The 16,006-nt window shown below is 40.5% G+C and overlaps 1 protein-coding gene across 5 annotated transcripts in view; it reads right to left on the bottom strand.

Moving 5' to 3' along the window:
- LOC109496442 (translation initiation factor IF-2-like) overlaps window positions 1–16,006 on the bottom strand; it is a 44,634-nt gene that overhangs the window by 12,907 nt on the left and 15,721 nt on the right. For 2 of the 5 annotated variants that reach the window (XR_006590862.1, XR_006590835.1), the window contains one exon: window positions 12,482–12,937. The exons of the other annotated variants lie outside the window; for them this stretch is intronic. The gene's annotated coding sequence lies outside the window, so the exon portion shown is untranslated. Of the gene's footprint in view, window positions 1–12,481; window positions 12,938–16,006 lie in introns of those variants that run through there. 5 annotated transcript variants of the gene reach the window in all.

Genomic DNA, 16,006 nt, shown 5'->3' with positions numbered 1-16,006 from the left:
AAATCGAAATCCCTACAAGAGAATGGGGTGTTGGGTTTTTTTTTAGCTCGGTTGTTTGTAATATTTATTTTTGTGTGGTACCTGAAGCAAATAATTTAATAGCCCTAAGAATAAATAAATATGGAAACGAGGGAAGACCTGCTTCGTCAGATAGTAAAACTTTGTTATAAAGCTCCTATAATTACAAGAGTACAGTACTGGGATAGGAACACATGACTAAATAGTAGAAGAAACAGAGATCCAAGTTTCATGAAACATAATCTGTGGCAAAGGTATTGTTTTAGTTCTGTGAGAAAAGGAATTTTTAAAAATAAATGTTGCTGTGATATATTTCTATTTTAGAAAACAAAACAGGATATGAAAACAGTGGAAGGATCCAGTGTATAAAAATAAAGTCCAAATGGGATATAAAAAATAAACAAAGTTTAGGAGAATGTATATATAATAATTGTGTCCAAACCTTAAACAATTGCTGGAACCCAGTAAGCAAAAGAGCGAAATGAGATCCAGAAAATGAAACTCAATTGAAATAAAGAGAGAAAGAAATTCTAACATTGAATAGTGAGGGGAAGATAGCATGACAGCACGGTGGGCATACCTTCCGGATTTTGAACTGTTTTTTTTTTTTTTTAATAAAAAGCTTTAAATAGTATGAATGGATAACTTTGATAAAAAAATTAACACTAAGATTAAAAAAGAGGTGTGTGTGTGTGTGTGTGTGTGTGTGTGTACATGATGATAATAAAATTTGGAAGTATTTATGATGATTTTGTACTGCTAGCCCATCAAGTTCACCAGGAATTTTCTCAAATGTTATTGCCCCCGTTTTCAAAAGAAAATGAAGCTAAGAAAGATTAAGTAAATCAGCTAAGATCATACCGCTAAGTGAAGACAGCCATATTTCAACCTAGGTCTAGACCGTCTAAAGTTAAGAGCTATTTTTTCAATACTTCCGGTAGAATGAATGTTGTTAGTCCTTTTCCCCGAATGTACCCCTCCCACCTAGTTCTACTTTCCCTTCTCTGTACTCTCCCAACTATCCCCTGGACAGGTATATAATTAGGTAATTTTTGTTTAGGCCACATATTCACAGTGTATTTAAGGAAAGTGGAGCCTATTACATAAATGTGCAATCCCTCACTTAAGTTATTTACATGCTAAAAAGCCAAATTAGAATTAGATCAGAGTTTTCAAAGGAAAAGGATCACCAAAGTAGAGACATAGTCGTGGTAACTGCTATTAGAGGAATAGTTACTTGTAGGTTATTTCCCCTTGGATTTGAATTAATCAGATGTGTAAGGTGAGTTTCTTAGAAGCTGTCAATTTTGATAGTCACATACAAGACATTTGGCTACATTTGTAGGCTCAGATATTTTCTTAAAAGCTAAGGCATGCAGCTAGAACTGTTGTCTCACCACATAACTGTAATAGGATTATATACACTTAGTAATTATACTAAGGCGAAAAGCAAATACTTACTGTGATTCTATAATTCGGTACCACTAATGAAAGGCAACTGTTAAAAACGAAGGTTTGTAAAAAACAAATAAATAATAAAATTTAAAAAAATAATAAAATTAAAAAAGTAATAAAATAAAATAAAAATCAAGGTTTGTAGGAGAAAAGCCTATACTCAAGAGCAAAAATGGGGCGCCTGGGTGGCTGAGTTGGTCACGTGTCCAACTTCAGCTCGGGTCACGATCTCCTGGTTGGTGAGTTCAAGTCCCGCGTCAGGCTCCATGCTGAGTGCTCAGAGCCCGGAGCCTGCTTCGGATTCTGTGTCTCGGTCTCTCTCTGCCCCTCTCCTGCTCTCTCTCAAAAATAAACATTAAAAATTTTTTTAGAAAGAGAAAAATGGTTCTCAGTCCACATATATAAAGAAGAAGGCGAGAGGAAGAGGAAAGAGAAGACGGGAGAAAGGAAGGGAGGGAAGGAGAAAGAAAAAAAAGAGTGGGGCGGGGCTTTGGGGGAGGGGGGGTGAGAGAGAAAGGAAGGAATACTAGCCAATGGCTCCCCCCGGAGCAGCAACTCAAACCATCACCTTGAGATTAACCCCCCAGTGCTAACTTACAGGAGGGTGTGAGAAGTGTTCAGCCTGCAAGGAAAGGGATAAGTATCCAGGTGCGAGCAGTTGTTGATAGCTCTGTATTTGAAGGTTTAATAACTAGAGGTCAATCTACTCTGATGAAGCTGGAGGTGCATGTGGCCCTGTAAAGGCCTTGGGAGGGGCCCTAGCAACGTGTTCTCGTGGGCATATCTGTTTGTAAGATTTTCGAAAGTAATATATTTTAACCGTAGCTAGTTAAAACTCATTTCCTTCCGCTCAGACTTCCCCTTGTGTTGTGTTATGTTTGGGATACAGTTACTTAGCTTGGGTTTAATGGAATAGTCATGGGATTCATGGTCACTCCTATGTATAGGTAAGTCATGGAGAGTCATCCAGATTATAGGAATGGCTTCCCAGAGCACTCCTCCCTCTCAATGCCTACCCACCGTGAACCATAACACAAAGATCTAGGACTAAAGCCAAGCCCGTAGCCCTCTCTGTAGAAAATTCTTCCAGTCAATTCTTCCAACTGGGAACATATGAAATTGTAAGCTGGAGGCTCTGGCCCTCATCAACACCTTACTTCAAATGGAAGTCCTCGCCTGTCAAGAACGTGTTCGGTCATGCAATGCGTACAAGTATAAACGAACCATCCCTTTCAAAAAACAAAAAAGATGGGAATGTCACAACCTAGAATTTGTCAGAACCCCTGTGTTTGTGGGGCAAAGCCTGTAGCAGCATTACAAACTGCAAATGTGCCTTTGTGTGAAGTTGTATTTTATGCTTCCATGATTGGATTGAGTCTTGGCATATCTAACACCTCTTGTCCTGGCAAATTCTGGCGGTTCTGGACAAGACGGCATGCCGAGCTGGCACCAAGGCAGTGAAATGGCCCTGAAATCTTGCCACTTACATGTGAAAGAAGTTTGATTAGGAGTTTCCCAGGTTTGACAGCCGTTCTGAAAATTGTCGTTGCGGAACCAATCATGAATGGTGTTGCAGAAATTTTCAACTATTAATAACAAAAGAATTTTGATTGGCCACCATTATAAAGACTCAATTACCTTTCTGTTCTCTCTAGAGAATATGATTTCTAAAAACAATGATATAAAAGAGGCAACAAAACATTAGGCAGCCAGAAAAGGTAGGAAAAAGTGATTTACAGGTATGTCAGCCAGGTAATAATTATTTAACTAATTAAAATAGCTTAAATGTAGAAATAAAATTATTTATCTCAATTTAGTGACATCTCTGGTATTTGTCAGCTTCTAAAAATCTGTAATTCCCAGGACGCTTGGGTGGCTCAGTGAGTTAAGCATCTGACTCTTGATTTCAGCTCAGGTCATGATCTCACGGTCGAGAAACTGAACCCCACGCCAGGCTCCGAGCGGAGCGTGAAGCCTGCTTGGGATTCTCTCCCTCTCTCTCTGCCCTCCCCTGCTCGTGCTCTCTCTCTCACAATAAATAATAAATAAACATTAAAAGAAAAATAATGGGGCACCTGAGTGGCTCAGTCATTTAAGCATCCAACTTCAGCTCAGGTCATGATCTCGAGATGTGTGGGTTCAGGTCCTGCTTTGGATCCTCTGTCTTCCTCTCTCTCTGCCCTTCCCCCGCCCTCTCCCCAAAATAAATATTTTTTTAAATGTTAAAGTACATTTAAAAAAGAAAGAAATGGGCAGAAGACACGAGCGGACATTTCTCCAAAGAAGACATACAGATGGCCACGGGACACATGAAAAGATGCTCGACATCACTCATCATCAGGGAAATCCAAATCAAAACCACAAAAGATACCACCTCACATCTGCCAGAATGGCTCAAATTAAAAACACAAGGAGCAAGTGTTGGAGAGGATGTAGAGAAAAAGGAACCAATGTCGGTGGGAATGCAAACTGGTGCAGCCACTGCGGAAAACGGTATGGAGGTCCTTCAGGAAAACCAAAACCAGAATGACCATACGACCCAGTAATATCACTACTGGGCATTTACCCAAAGAAAATGAAAACACTAATTTGAAAAGATATATACGTCCTGTAGTCATTGCACTTATTATCGACAATAGCCAAGATATGGAAGCAGCCCAGGGTCCATATGCATAGATGAAGGGATAAGGAATAGGGGGCATGTATATACATTACGCAGCCATAAAAAGGAATAAAATCTAGGGGAACCTGGGTGGCGCAGTCGGTTAAGCGTCCGACTTCAGCCAGGTCACGATCTCGCGGTCTGTGAGTTCGAGCCCCACGTCTGGCCCTGGGCTGATGGCTCGGAGCCTGGAGCCTGTTTCCGATTCTGTGTCTCCCTCTCTCTCTGCCCCTCCCCCGTTCATGCTCTGTCTCTCTCTGTCCCAAAAATAAAATAAAAACCGTTGAAAAAAAAATTAAAAAAAAAAAAAGGAATAAAATCTTGCCGTTTGTGACAGCATAGATGGATCTAGAAAGTATAATGCTGAGGGAAATAAGTTAGAGAAAGACAAACACCGTATTATTTCGAATGTATGTGAAACTTAAGAAACAAAGAAAAAAAAGACAAAAACAAAACCAGACTTAAATATAGAGAATAAAGTGGTTACCAGGAGGGAGGTGGGGAGGGATGGGTAAAGTAGGTAAAAGAGATTAAGAGTACAATTACCGTGATGAGCACGGAGCAGTGTATAGAATTGTTGAATCGCCATATTGTACCCCTGCAACTAATATCACATCACACGTTAATTATCCTGGAATTTTAAAAACACGTAAAAATTTGTAATAGTTCTATCTTTTCCAATTCTAAATAAATATTTACTTTTGTGTCTAATTGTATGTTTATAATGTTGCACATTCTTTTTTATTTTTTTTTAATTTTTAAAAATGTTTATTTTTGAGAGAGAAACAGAGAGAGAGAGAGAGAGAGACAGAGTGTGAGTAGGGGAAGGGGCAGAGAGAGAGGGAGACACAGAATCCGAAGCAGGCTCCGGGCTCTGAGCTGTCGGCACAGGGCCCGATGTGGGGCTCAAATTCACAAACCATGAGATCATGATCTGAACCAAAGTCAGATACTTAACAGACTGAGCCACCCAGGCGCCCCTGCTGCATTCTTTTTTTAAAAAAAGAAGGTTCTCTAGGGACGCCTGGGTGGCTCAGTCAGTTAAGTATCTGACTTCGGCTCAAGTCATGATCTCCGGGTTCACGGGTTCGAGCCCCGCATCGGGCTCTGTGCTGACAGCTCAGAGCCTGGAGCCTGCTTCGGATTCTGCATCTCCCTCTCTCTCTGCTCCTCCCCCGTCTCAGGCTCTGTCTCTCTCTCTCAAAACAAATAAGCATTAAAAAAAAAAAGGTTCCCCAAATTATATATGATTCAAATCCCCCCTCTCCCTGCCAAACCTGGATCCTCCCTTTGGCTCTGACGGCAAGGGAAAAATAATACCCCAGGACCTAGGGTGTAGGGTTTATTTAGAAGGTGGATACAGGTATACATAGCAAAATAAATGAGTAAGTGAAATAATGAACCAACGGAAAGAGAAGCCTGCTCACGGCTACAGCCCCAAATTTAGAAGCCTAGTTTCTTTTCGAGTACACAAATACACTTGGGCATCATGTGTTCTGGGCCCTCTCTGCTCCTCCTCCTGTACAATATTCCTCGGTGATCCCACCCAGCCAACTCATCACTTAAATACCATTTGTGGACTGGCGACTCTCAAATTTATGTCTCCAACCCAGACTTCTCATCTGACTTCCGGACTTGTTTGTGGATGCTTACCTGACATTATCACTTGAATTTTCACAAACATTTCAACTGTACCATGTCTAAAACTGCAGTCTCAAGGTTTTTACCAAACTTCTCTGCCAGTCTTTCCCATCTTGGGAAAGGGAATCTTTAAAGGCCCAGTTACTTGGGGCGCCTGGGTGGCTTAGTCGCTTAAGCGTCCGACTTTAGCTCAGGTCATGATCTCGCCATTCATGGTTTCAAGCCCCATGTCGGGCTCTGTGGTGACAGCTCAGAGCCTGGAGTCTGCTTCAGATTCTGTGTGTCTGTGTCTCTCTCTGCCCCTCCCCTGCTCACATTCTTGTCTCTCTCTCTCTCCCTCTTTCTCTCAAAAATAAACATTAAAAAAATAAAAAATGAATTAAAAAAAAAAAGACCCAGTTTCTTAAGCCAAAAACCCGAAGGTCATCCTGAGCACCCTACCTCCCAAACTCCCTTTACCCTACCTTCAAAATAGACTCACCATCTTCTCTTCCCCTCCACTCCCATGGCCCTTGTTCATATGATCATCATTTTTCTCCTGCATGATTATGTTAGCCTCCTACTTTATCTTGTGCAATCCATTTTCCAAAGAACAGCCAATCAACATTTTAAATATATATATTGTCAAAGGGTATAAACTTCCAGGTATAAATTGAGTACGTTCTGGGAATCTAATATTCAATGTGGTAACTACAGTTAAAACTATATCACATAGTTAAAAACTGCTGAGAAAGTAGATCTTCAATGTTCCCACCACACATGCAAAAACTGTCATTATGTGAGATGATGAATGTGTTAATCTTATTATGGTAATCACTTCACCATATATCCTTGTATTAAATCATCATGTTGTACGCCAGGGTGCCTGGGTGGCTCAGTCGGTTGAGCATCTGACTTCAGCTCAGGTCATGATCTTGCGGTTCACGAGTTCAAGCCTGGTTTATGAGTTCAAGCCCCACAACAGGTTGTCTGCTGTTGGCATAGAGCCCACTTCAGATCTTCTGTCCCCCTCTCTCTCTCTTCCCCTTCCCCCCTCTCTTTCAAAAATAAATAAACATTTTTTTAAAAAATATACTAGCAAACCAGATCCAATAATACATTAAAAGAATTATTCACTACAATCAAGTGGGATTTATTCCTGAAATGCAGGGGCAGTTCAATATCCACAAATCAATCAATGTGATACATCACATTAATAAAAGAAAGGATAAGAACCATACGATCCTCTCAATAGAGGCAGAATTCAGCAAAGTCGCAGGATATAAAATCAATGCACAGAAATCGACTGCATTCCTATACACCAATAGTGAAGCAGCAGAAAGAGAAATCAAGGAATCAATCCCATTTATAATTGCACACACACACAAAATAAAATACCTGGGAATAAACCTAACCAAAGACGTGAAAAATCTACACACTGAAAACTATAGAAAGTTTATGAAAGAAATTGAGAAGACAAAAAATGGAAAAACATTCCATGCTCATGGACTGGAAGAACAAATATTGTTAAAATGTGGATACCACCCAAAGCAATCTACATATTCAACGCAATCCCTATCAAAATAACACCAGCATTCTTCATAGAGCTGGAACAAACAATTCTAAAATTTGTATGGAACCAAAAAAGACCTCGAATAGCCAAAGTAATGTTGAAAAAGAAAACCAAAGTTGGAGGCATCACAATTCCAAACTTCAAACTGCATTACAAAGCTGTAATCATCAAGGCAGTATGGTACTGGCACAAAAACAGATACGTAGATCAATGGAACAGAATAGAGAACCCAGAAATGGACCCACCAACATATGGCCAACTAATCTTTGACAAAGCAGGAAAGAATATCCAATGGAATAAAGACAGCCTCTTCAGCAAGTGGTGCTGGGAAAACTGGACAGTGACCTGCAGAAGAATGAACCTGGACCACTTTCTTACACCATACCCAAAAATAAACTCAAAATGGATGAAAGACCTAAACGTAAAATAGGAAGCCATCAAAATCTTAGAGGAGAAAACAGGCAACAACCCCTTTGACCTCGGCCGCAGCAACTTCTTACTTGACATGTCTCCAGAGGCAATAGAAACAAAAGCAAAAATAAACTATTGGGACCTCATCATGATAAAAAGTTTCTGCATGATGAAGGAAACAATCAGCAAAGCTAAAAGGCAGCCAATGGAATGGAAGAAGATATTCTCAAATGACATATCAGATAAAGGGTTAGTGTCTAAAATCTATAAAGAACTTATCAAGCTCAACACCCAAAAAAACAAATAATCCAGTGGAGAAATGAGCAAAAGACATGAATAGACACTTTTCCAAAGCAGACATCCAAATGGCTAACAGACACATGAAAAGATGCTCAACATCACTCATCATCAGGGAAATATAAACCAAAACCCCAATGAGATACCACCTCAAACTTGTCAGAATGGCTAAAATGAATAACTCAGGCAACAACAGATGTTGGTGAGGATGCGGAGAAGGAGGAACCCTTTTGCACTGCTGCTGGGAATGCAAACTGATGCAGCCAGTCTGGAAAACAGTATGGAGGTTCTTCAAAAAACTAAAAATAGAACTAACCTATGACCCAGCAATTGCTCTACTAGGTATTTATCCAAGAGATACAGGTGTGCTGTTTCAAAGGGACACATGCACCCCCATGTTTATAACAGCACTATCGACAATAGCCAAAGGATGGAAAGAACCCAAATGTCCATCGATGGATGAATGGATAAAGAAGATGTGGTATACATATACAATGGAGTATTCCTCGGCAATCAAAAAGAATGACATCTTGCCTTTTGCAACAATGTGGATGGAACTAGAGTATATTATGCTAAGTAATATAAGTCAGTCCGAGACAGACAAATATCATATGATTTCACTCATGGGCTTTAAAAAGCAAAACAGATGAACATAGGGGAAGGGAAGCAAAAATAAGATAAAAACAGCAAGGGAGACAAACCATAAGAGACTCTTAAATACAGAGAACAAACTGAGGATTCCTGGAGGAGTGTTGGGTGGGGGGATGGGCGAAATGGATGAGGGGCATTAAGGAGGGCAACTGTTGGGATGAGCACTGGGTGTTAGATGTAAGTGATGAATCACTGAATTCTATTCCTGAAATCATTATTACACTACATGTTAACTAACCTGGATTTAAATGTTAAAAATCTATGGGGCCCCTGGGTGGCTCAGTCAGTTGAGGGTCTGACTTCAGCTCAGGTCATGACCTCACGGTTCATGAGTTCAAGCCCTACATTGGGATCTGTGCTGACAGCTCAGAGCCTGGATCCTGCTTCAGATTCTGTGTTTCCCCTGTCTCTCAGCCCCTCCCCCGACTCACACTCTGTCTCTCTCTGTCTCTCAAAAATGAATAAATGTTAAAAATAAATTTTAAAAATCTAAAAAATAATCACATTGTATGCCTTAAGCTTACATAATGTTATATGTCAATTATATCTCAATAAAGCTGAGGAAATATATATATATAATAGCCGATCAAATCACAGTCCACCCCACCACCCATTAAAATCTTCATTCATGGGGCGCCTGGGTGGCGCAGTCGGTTAAGCGTCCGACTTCAGCCAGGTCACGATCTCGCGGTCCGTGAGTTCGAGCCCCGCGTCGGGCTCTGGGCTGAGGGCTCAGAGCCTGGAGCCTGTTTCCGATTCTGTGTCTCCCTCTCTCTCTGCCCCTCCCCCGTTCATGCTCTGTCTCTCTCTGTCCCCAAAATAAATAAACGTTGAAAAAAAAAATCTTCATTCATTTCCCACTGAATCAATATAAACCAAAACTCCTTGGCATGACCTTCGAAGCCCTGAATGCTATGATATACTTCTCGACCTCATTTCTTCTCAGAGCAGCCCCCACTGGCTTTATTTGAGTTTCCTGACCCACCAGACTCTTTTCTAAACTCACATACTTTATGCAAATCCTCCTATAGGTCTCATTTTAAATATCCTCAGGGAGCCTTTTCCTTACCACCCAGTTTTTTGGTTTTTTTTTTTTTAATTTTTATTTATTTATTTTTTATTTTTTAACATTTCAATTCAGGTTAGTTAACATATGGTGTAATAATGATTTGGGGAATAGAATTTAGTGATTCATCACTTACATCTAACACCCAGTGCTCATCCCAACAGTTGCCCTCCTTAATGCCCCTCATCCATTTCGCCCATCCCCCCACCCAACACTCCTCCAGGAATCCTCAGTTTGTTCTCTGTATTTAAGAATCTCTTATGGTTTGTCTCCCTTGCTGTTTTTATCTTATTTTTGCTTCCCTTCCCCTATGTTCATCTGTTTTGCTTTTTAAAGCCCATGAGTGAAATCATATATTTGTCCGTCCCCGACTTTCGCCTAGCATAATACATTCTAGTTCCACCCACATTGCTGCAAATGGCAAGATGTCATTCTTTTTGATTGCCGAGGAATATTCCATTGTATATATACCACATCTTCTTTATCCATTCATCCATCGATGGACATTTGGGCTCTTTCCATACCTTGGCTATCGCTGATAGTGCTGCTATAAACATTGGGGTGCATGTGTCCCTTGGAAACAGAACACCTACATCCCTTGGAAAAATACCTAGTAGTGCAATTGCTGGGTCGTAGGGTAGTTCTATTTTTAACTTTTTGAGGACCCTCCATACTGTTTTCCAGAGTGGCTGCACCAGTTTGCATTCCCACCAGCAGTGCAACATCTCCACATCCTTGCCAACATCTGTTGTTGCTTGAGTTGTTCTTTTTAACCATTCTGACAGGTATGAGGTTCCTTAGCACCCAGTTTAAATTAGGTCTCCATTATTCACTCACTCACTAGCACTTGACAGTTTTCCCCTTTGAGGATATATCATAACTTGGAACTATAAGTTATTTGTTTAATGTTTATCCATCCTACTGGCTATGAGCTCCATGAAGGCAAGGACTGTTTGCATTTACCTCAGCACTTGGTGCACAAAAACTTTCAACAAACACTTGTTGATGAATGAGTAAATAATATGATGCCCAATTAAAGTTGGAGCAAGCCTGGGGCGCCTGGGTGGCTCAGTCAGTTAAGTGCCTGACTTCGGCTCAGGTCATGATCTTGCAGTTCATGGGTTTGAGCCCTGCATCGGGGTCTGTGCTGATGGCTCAGAGCCTGGAGCCTGTTTCGGATTCTGTGTCTCCCTCTCTCTCTGCCCCTCCCCCACTTGTGCTCTGTCACCCTCTGTCTCAAAAATAAATAAACATTAACAAAATTAAAAAAAAAGCTAGAGCAAGACTACTAAAATTACGGTACAGGATTAGAAGAAAATAATCTCTGTTTCTATTATTTTTTGGTACGGTTTTCACGTCAATGTTGTTTGCGAGGCATCTCATTGGCAAATATTTGCCTTCTCTCAGACTAATAATATTGACTCTTGGTTGACTTGTAGACTTTTTAGAGTTAAAAACACTTTTAGAGCTGAAAGAAGCCTTATGGATGAAGAAACAGAGACGTTGTGGTCTGCCAAGATTATACAGTTTGTGAATGGCACAGCTAGAATGGGACACCAGATCTTCTAATAACTGCCATGTCAGTGGGTTTTTTTTTGTTTGTTTGTTTGTTTGTTTTTTCACTAAAAGATAGCAAAGAGGAGCAGTAGAGAAGAGAGAGCACGGAATTAAAAATGCTAAGTAGGGGGCGCCTGGATGATTCAGTCGGTTCAGCATCCGACTTCAGCTCAGGTCATGATCTCACGGTTCATGGGTTCGAGCCTTACACCGGGCTCTCTGCTGACAGCTCAGAGCCTGGAGCCTGCTTCGGATTCTGTGTCTCCCTCTCTCTTTGCCCTTCCCCTACTCGTGCTCTGTCTCTCTCTCAAAAATAAACATGTTTTAAAACTTTAAAAATGCTAAGTAAACTAATAAACATATTTTAGGATATTTACAATTTTTACACCTATATTTCACACTATATTCAGGTCTGTTTAGTAACCCTTGGTTTTACAGAGAAAATTTTTTCAGCTATTGTTTTGCAATAATTGAACATTTTATTATTTTAAAACTCCCTGCAGGGGTCGGGGTTGGGGGGCACCTGGGTGGCCCATTTGGTTAAGCGTCCAACTCTGGATATTGGCTCAGGTCCTTCGATTCTATAGCTCCCTCGCTCTCTGCTCCTCCTCCGCTCACACACGCACATTTGTGTGCATTCTCTGTCTCCCTCTCAAAATAAATAAATCAACTTACAAAAAAACTACCTGTAGGAATATATAACAACTTCGTATATTTTAGAACATTTCTATATTCAAAAATTACTATGTGGATTGTATTATTATATTCCATCAAATATAAAGTAAGATATACTGTTATCTTACATAATACCAAGAAAAAAATGCCTTCTTACCAATTAGAATTTTTACTTGAAATTTATGGAAAGAGCTATTTTAGACTTATTTAGACATAAGGTTTTTATTAATGCTTATTTGTTTTAAATGTTTGTTTATTTTTGAGAGAGAGAGACAGAAACAGAGCATGAACAGGGAGAGGCAGAGAGAGGGAGGCATAGAATCTGAAACAGGCTCCAGGCTCTGAGCTGTCAGCACGGAGCCCGATGCAGGGTTCGAACTTGTGAACTGCGAGATCATGACCTGAGCCAAAGTCAGATGCTTAACCGACTGAGCCACCCAGATGCCCCTAGACACAGGACTTTTGGAAAATTTACGTACACTCGGCATCCATAAAATGGAAAACGTTAAGTAAAATTTATTGGCTAATTTTTCCTAAAATTTCTTCACTTTTAGAGCCCAATTCTTCTGAATCACTTTCTGACTCAGAGTTGTCAGTGTCTGTGGTTTTTCCACATAGTTCTTCTTAAAAATAACCCTGGGAATTCAGATTTGGAGTTTTAAAAGAAAAATATTTTCTCTGCTTATTTAATATGAACCCTCACCAATAAATCCACAAACATTGTTCTCAGAAAGTAAATAAATTACCTGCTGAAAGCTGACAAAATTTATCTGTCTAGCTAACCAAAATGAGACAGTCTAAGACAAAAACTGCATATTATCAGGTAAGTGACTAGGGAGTAGATGGTGAGTTTCTATGATTGATGAGGGGTAGGTTTGGAGCTAGTAATGATGTACAGATGTATGGCCTCAACTTTCAGGGTCAGCTCAGCTCTAGATGGTTGGGTTCTAATCTGTAGGAAGAAAGGAAGAGAGAAGAAAATCAGGAGAAAGCCAAGACCTACTATTTCTTAAACCTTTATCCCTGTGCTTTGATTTGGAAACAGCCTAAGCTTGTTAAGATCCTATCAATACTTACGCAGTCCCCTTCGCCTACTACCAAAAGGACAGAAATAGCTTTAACTACAGGAAAGCAATTTACCTGATAAGGTAAACATTCTGTACTTCCTTATTGTATCTCTCTGTTAAATATCCAGATAGCATGTTTACTATAAGTCTTTCAAGGTGTACAACTGCACCCCAATCAAAAAGGTAAACCATATCGCTGGAACCATGGAAGATTAAATGCATGGGTGTATGACGGGAAAGGAATCTGTATTGTTTTAGAAATATACAAAATCAATGTAGCAGTGTTGTGATATGATGGTAATACCGGTTGATATGTTTTTGAAAAGTTACCATTTCAACTCTTTTTTTTTTCATTTTAACTCTTAAAATGACTTTATTCCATTCATGATTCGTTAGCCATTTTGATTTTTTTTTTTTTAACGTTTATTTTTTTATTTTTGAGACAGAGAGAGACAGAGCACGAACGGGGCAGAGAGAGAGGAAGACACAGAATCGGAAGCAGGCTCCAGGCTCCGAGCCATCAGCCCAGAGCCCGACGCGGGGCTCGAACTCACAGACCGCAAGATCGACCTGAGCTGAAGTCAGCCACTTAACCGACTGAGCCACCCAGGCGCCCCTCGTTAGCCATTTTGATTTTCATCCCCATATTTGTTAGTAGAGAATTTTGAATCCCCAAATTATCACGTGAGTCAAAAATACAAATCAGTGTTTCCAAAGAGTTTAAATATTTCAGAGGGATCCCCTGATGACTCAGAGTTCAAATTGCACTGCGTAGAGCATTCTTCAGGGTATGAATATAAGTAAGACCACCTAATACTGAAGGCACTCTGTTGGCTACTAGCTGATAATTATTGCTAGCATTTCTTTCTCTGGAAGAAATTTCAGGCAGCCTTTTGGTTTAATTCCTGGCTAATTTTTTTTTTTTTATAAGTGATCCCTACACCCAACGTGGGGGCTCAAAGTCATGATCCCAAGATCAAGAGCCACATGGTCTACTGACTGAGCCCGCCAGGCACCCCAACTCATGGCTAATGTAACCGGTGAAATAATGTTGCAGAATTAATCCATCCAGCAGCCAGTTATTGAATTCTGAGTCTACGCGAGAGCGGCACGGTTCAATGCAACAAGCCACCAGCCACTTGTCACTGTTGAGCGCTTGTAAGACAGCTAGGGCTGCATTTTTAACTTAGTTATTTTCAGTTCATTTGAAGTTAAGCATTGGCCTCAATTCGGTTCCTGGAAAACTTTTAAGTATGTTTGGAACACAATTTGGGTGTGCAAATCTGCTTTTTCAACCCTAAAGTTTATGAGATGCTCCTACGGTCCAAACATTTACAATAAGCATTCGGCATCCATACTGAGCTGTACCGTAAGTATGAAACACACACTGGATTTTGAAGACACAGGGCAAAAAACACTAAAATATTTTATACTGATGGCACACTGAAATGGCACTGGTTTTTTTCCTACTTGAAGTTAAATAAAATACATTCTTACAATTAATTTCACCTGTTGCATTTCACCTTTTGACAATCTGGCTCTTAGTGTCAACACAGACTTCTCCTTTCATAGAATTGAATGATCTCCTGCTGGCCGAACTTTCCATCTATTTCCCAATGCATTTATTACAGTTTGGACGTAGGCTAAAGAAAGGGGAGTAGATTACTTACATGTTGCTGCTCAACAAATGACCCCACAACTTGGCAGCTTAAAACAATGAGCGATTGTTATGTCACGGCTCCCATGGGTCGGGAATCTGGCCATGGCCTCATGGGTTCCTCTGGCTCAGTCTCCCCTGGACGGCGGTCAAAGCCACAGTTGCAGACATCCCAAGGCTTGACCGGGGACGATCACCTTCTAAACTCACATCCTGTGGCTGTTGTCAGGCCTCACGTCCTCACTGGCTATTGACCAGAGACATTAGATTTCCGCCACCAGGACCTCTCCGTGAGGAAGCCCTCCTTATGGCAGGGAACTTCCCTCAGAGCAAATGGGCGAGAGAAGATTGAGAACAAGCAAGATAGAAGCCTCCATCTTTTCATGACCTAATCTCGAACATGGCATCTTGTCATGTTTGCCATTGTCTATGCGTTAGCAGTGAGTCATCGGGTCCAGCCTACGCTCAGGAGAGGTTGGTTACAACACAAAGGCTTGGACACCAGGAGGTGGGATCCTTAGACCATCTTGAAGTTTAACCAACATTGTCTTTAAAGGGACTCTTTTTAAGTTGTTAGCCATAAACCTGGAAATGTAATCAAATGTTTTTGAAATATATGCGATATACGTCTCATATATATCATATACATAGTAACCCTGACGATATTTGGTTACTGCTTGCTGGAATGCTAGGATTTTTAGCATTTTGTTCATCATTTATTAGGGGGAAAAATCCCAATATGAAATACAGTCCATCCCTTAAAATCATAGTAACATCATTAAAATTCTCAGAACTTATATATTTAAAAATCCATAACCGGAACTGCTCAGGAACGGTTTTGTGCATGGTTAGTCCCCCTTAGAGACTTTCCCGTGTTACTGTCGAGGTCAAAGTATTCCTGACGCTTTTCCATGGCATAAAAACAAGCGTTGCTCTGAGAGTGGCACTCAATTCCCATTTCAAATTAAAGTCCTCATATGAAATGGATACCCCTCCTTTCATTTAACTAACTTCTCTCACTATACCCCGGCAGGTGTTTTCCACTGCGCCCAGACTCATCCACTGGTACCTCCCTACAGGGCCATGACATGGCAATCATCCTGATTGATAACAAATCTTTCATTTTGGCAAGCCACACGCCTCCTTCTCCTTAAAAAAAAAAAAAAAAATCCACTAAAATTCACCTTCCAGGCAGAACCCCAGAAGATTTTTTAATCACACCAATTGAATTAGACAAGAATTAAGGTGCAGACCCTGGAGGGGTGGGGAGCTGCTATTAGACCGGTATATTGACATT

The sequence above is a fragment of the Felis catus genome, chromosome A1, assembly GCF_018350175.1.
Source record: "Felis catus isolate Fca126 chromosome A1, F.catus_Fca126_mat1.0, whole genome shotgun sequence".
NCBI classification, from domain to species: Eukaryota; Metazoa; Chordata; class Mammalia; order Carnivora; family Felidae; genus Felis; species Felis catus.
This window is presented reverse-complemented; position numbering and strand designations above follow the sequence as displayed.